Source organism: Eschrichtius robustus, chromosome 13, assembly GCF_028021215.1.
Source record: "Eschrichtius robustus isolate mEscRob2 chromosome 13, mEscRob2.pri, whole genome shotgun sequence".
In the NCBI taxonomy this organism is placed as follows: Eukaryota; Metazoa; Chordata; class Mammalia; order Artiodactyla; family Eschrichtiidae; genus Eschrichtius; species Eschrichtius robustus.
This window is the reverse complement of record NC_090836.1, coordinates 43,466,613-43,471,435: the sequence shown is the minus strand read 5'-3', so window position 1 is coordinate 43,471,435 and position 4,823 is coordinate 43,466,613. Positions and strand designations below refer to the sequence as shown.

Sequence of the window (4,823 nt, the reverse complement as noted above, 5' to 3'; positions counted from 1 at the left end):
GCGCCACCGGGGAAGCCCTAGTCTGACCTTTTAAAGAATTTTTTTTTTCATGCTGACTTGCAACACTTTAAATTTATTTCACAATCCTATAATGAGTTGCAATCAACAGTATGATAGACAATGCACTCGGTGAAGCCTTAGTTCCCTTATACCAGGGACAGAAGGTAAATTTGTGTTCTGACTGGTGAGGCCAAGAAAACAGGTCCAATTTGTTCAGCCTAGGAAATCTTCCTAGAATAAGAGAATTTCTGGCATCATCTCACTACTAAAACCCGAGATGGTCTGATGTGTTGCAATCCCAAGGGTGGTTGGAGGAAAAAGAGTTGGGAATGAACACTCAGCAGCAGCAGGTGGGGAATGAGTGGGTGAGGGCCGATGGGCATACTTGCCAGTGGACCTGGTGGCCAGCCTGAAGGTGAGGGAGCTACACTGCGGGGAGGACCATGTGAAGCCCTGCTCTTGACAAAGGACTATGTACAATAGGGGCTACTTCTTCCCCAAGGCTGGTGACCTCCCCGACCTTGCCAGCCACACTTCTGGGAATCGTCTCTTACGCAGAGAGCAGGAATCCTTAAACCCAAAGTCTTCTGGCTTCCATCAGGTTATGTGTCCATTCTAAGGGACTCTTTCCCATCTCTCGCATGCTGAGAAAACAAACCAGAGACCGCGTCCCTTACTGCCAAGGCTAATCACAGGTGTCTTGTTTCATTTCAGGATGTGGTTAGTACCTTGAGGAACTGCAGACACCAGAGAGAAAGCCTTAGACAGCCAGGTTGGATTGAGAGAGCAGATGCCTGGGAAGCGCTCAATTTAACCCCAAGTCTCTCTCCAGGAGGGAAAAAAAGGAACAAAGGGAAACCACACTGCAAGGGACTACAAGGCAATGCCAGGATGAGGGAGTTGGAGTGACCTGGGTGATTCTGTGTGGGTCAGTCAGGGAGGCCTTCCTGGAAGAGGTGAGTCTTAAGCACTTGGCAACAGCTGGTAACTCAGCCTTCCAGGCATACCTCGTTTTATTGTGCTTTGCTTTATTTTGCTTCACAGATACTGCGGGGTTTTTTTGCACGTTGAAGGTTTGTGGCAACCCTGTGTTGAGCAAGTCTGTCCCTGCCATTTTCCCAACAGCGTTATTTTTTAATCAAGATTTTTTCCTTTTTCTTTGACGTAATGCTATTGCACACTTAATAGACTACAGTATGGTATAAACATAAATTTTATATGCACTGGGAAATCAAAAAATAGTGTGACTCACTTTCTCGCAGTGGTCTGAAACTGAACCCACAATATCTCCGAGATATGCCTGTACCACGCCTTTGTTTCTAACTGTGCTGCCTCTTTCTTGCTGGAGTGGAAGGTAGACAAAGTATCAGGGAAGATGCAGCCTGCAGGATGGGTCGACACTGTCATGGCGAGCACTTCCCCATTCTGCGGACCTCAGTCTTTGGTTAGCTGGGGCAGTTGCAGGACTGATGAGGTGTCAGTGTCGGGCAGAACCCTTTGTGCCGGCCCAGCAACCCCTGGGCAGGACACCACCTCTACACTGAATCTCCATTCCCCCCTTGAAGACTTCTTCAAGCCCACAGGGAACTCTACTGTTGTCAACTTGTCTGTGCTATTCTTCGGTTCTAATTTTATTGATTTTTGAATAGGTAATGTAGTCAGGGTTCAAAGTGCAAAAGGGTATTCAGTGAAAGATCTTTTTCCTACTCCTGTTCCCTCCCTGGATGGGTGCTACCTGAACCCGGTGCTACCGGTTCTTGTTCTCTAACTAGATTTTAAAATCCCATGGGGAGAGGGATGGTCTCACACCTCTCTGTGTCCGTCTGTGTCCCAGCTGGGATGAATTGTCCCACCCCATCACCCAAGGGAGTTTTCCTAACACCATATCTTCCCTCCTCATCCATACTGCTGCTATCTTGGGTCAGACCCCCAAGCTCCTCTTAACTGGCCATCCAGCTGCCAGTCAGGTCCATCTCCTGGACACACTCCACCAGCTGTCATACGACTCGTCCTGTAATGCTGGGCTCCCACTAATCCTTTACTGCTCCCCATACCTCAGGTCAAGGGCAAACTCCTTGCCATGATGACTTGGTTTCAGCCACTTCTCCAGACCCATCATTTGCTACTCCCATCAGGCTTCATACTCCCACCAAACCAAACTACTTGGAATTCTCTGATGGGCCATGCTGTCTCCTGCCTCTAGGGCTTTCTATGTGCTGTTCCCTCTGCCTGAAATGTGCTCACCTCACTGGCCAACTCCTACTTGTGGGTAAGTGTTCAGCCCAAGCTTCTCCCCCAGGGGACTTCACAAACACCACCCTCCCCCACTGGCTGACTTGACTTCATCCTCTCTCCTTCAGCCCCCGAGGGTGCCTCTCTCATGCTGTCTTCTCACTGGGCGATCTCTATTTAAAATTTGACTCCCCCAGTTGACTGTACGGAAGACTGGGCTTGCTCATCTCTGTATCTCCTCCATCTGACAGAGAACCTGGCATGAAGCAGGAACTCAGTCAATACTGGCACAATGAACAAATCTCTTCTGTCTCCCAGACAACACCTAATATAAAATAGACACTCAAAGAGATTTGATTTGATTTGATTTTTGCTGCTGCTTCTGCTGCTGCATCTCATGTTTTAAAGGAAAACGACCTGTCTCCCCCCCGCCCAAAGTGACCCCTGTTCCACCTTGATATCATGACAGCCACGTGTGCCCCAAGTGGATCCAAGTGACTCCGAACACCAGGCTTCTCCATAGGCAGCAGCTTGTGTGTTTAAATAACAGCGCAGCTCAGCTGGAGTTACTTTTAAGTACGACAGAGTAAGGAGTGTGGCTCTGGCCAAGGACCAGGTGTTTAAGGATAATTCCTGGGAAACTGAGAAGGGATTTATTAACGATAATAATAGAACTAATTGAAGGCTGAGTCTGTGCCAGACACTCTGCCGAGTATTTTACATACATTATTTCTGATTTAATCCTTCCCACCACCCTGTGGGTCAAGTATTAGTTACCCCCACTTTATAGATGAGGAAGTTGAGACTTAGATTAAATCATATGCCCAAGGGTCACACAGCTGCTACTGATAAAAACTAACACTTTTAGAGCACTTACTGGATGCAGAGACTGCTAAGCTTTTTCCATGAATTATTTCATTGCACTTAGTGCTTACAATAAACAACCCTAGGAAGTAGGTGCTGTTATTATTAGAAGCGGCAGATCCAGAATTTGTGCCCAGGTTTGTTGCCACCAATGTCTAGTCCTTAACCCCTGAGCCTTATACTTGCAGAGCTGTGTACAGAAAGTTTTACAATCACTCTTCCTCTGAGGTCTGGGACCACGTACGTGGGGGTAGGTGCTGGGACCATGTTCCTGCCAGAAGGTGCTATCATTAGAATCTTAGATTTTAAAAAAGATTGTTTTTATTAAATATGAGCAGATACAGAAGAATATTTATAAAATATGTGTAGGGTACAAAGAAGAGCAGTGCCACCAGCAACCACCATCCACTATTTTTTTTAATATTTATTTAGGCTGCTCAGGGTCTTAGTTGCGGCACTCGGGATCTTTTTTAGTCGCAGCATGCAGGAACTTGTTTAGTTGCGGCATGAGAGATCTTTAGTTACGGATGCAGACTTCTTAGCTGCAGCATGTATGCAGGATCTAGTTCCCTGACCAGCGATCGAACCTGGGCCCCCTACATTGGGAGCGAGGAGTCTTACCCACTGGATCACCAGGGAAGTCCCGCCACCATCCACTTTAAAAAAAAACTCTTCACTTTGTAGTCCCCTGTATGCCTTTATTCCCATATCTTTCCTCCCTCTTCAGAAACTTTGGTTTCACTGTTTCTTTAGTTTTCTTTATATGTATCTCTACCACATATTCTTTTTTTTTTTTTTTTTTTTTTTGGCCACTCCTCTCAGCTTGCAGGAATCTTGGTTCCCCGACTAGGAATTGAACCCAGGCCCACGGCAGTGAAATCGCGGTGTCCTAACCGCTGGACCACCAGGGAAGTCCCACACATATTCATTTTTGTATTCATAAAACATATGTTGCTTGGTTTTTTGTGTTTTTAAATTTTTTATAAATGGAATCATACTGGATGTATCTTTTTTTTTCCAACATCTTTATTGGAGTATAATTGCTTTACAATGGTGTGTTAGTCTCTGCTGCGTGACAAAGTGAATCAGCTGTACATATACATATATCCCCATATCCCCTCCCTCTTGCGTCCCCCTCCCATCCTCCCTATCCCACCCCTCTAGGTGGTCACAAAGCACCGAGCTGATCTCCCTGTGCTATGCGGCTGCTTCCCACTAGCTATCTATTTTACATTTGGTAATGTATATATGTCAGTGCCACTCTCTCACTTCATCCCAGCTTACCCTTCCCCCTCCCCGTGTCCTCAAGTCCATTCTCTACGTCTGCGTCTTTATTCCTGTCTTGCCCCTAGGTTCTTCAGAAACTTTTTTATTTGTTTGTTTAGATTCCATATATATGTGTTAGCTTACGGTATTTGTTTTTCTCTTTCTGACTTGCTTCACTCTGTATGACAGACTCTAGGTCCGTCCACGTCACTACAAATAACTCAATTTCGTTTCTTTTTATGGCCGAGTAATATTCCATTGTATAAATGTGCCACAGCTTCTTTATCCATTCATCTGTCAGTGGACACTTAGGTTGCTTCCATGTCCTGGCTATTGTAAATAGTGCTGCAAAAAATATGGAACGTTTCACAAATTAATTTGCGTGTCATCCTTGCACAGGGGCCATGCTAATCTTCTCTGTATCATTCCAATTTTAGTATATGTGCTGCAGAAACGAGCAC

At 45.8% G+C, this 4,823-nt stretch overlaps 1 non-coding gene across 1 annotated transcript; it reads right to left on the bottom strand.

The window, feature by feature from the left end:
• Positions 1–4,712: 4,712 nt before the first annotated feature.
• Positions 4,713–4,823, bottom strand: LOC137776030 (U6 spliceosomal RNA). Its single transcript, XR_011076152.1, has one exon. It is a non-coding gene; the product is annotated as a U6 spliceosomal RNA (small nuclear RNA).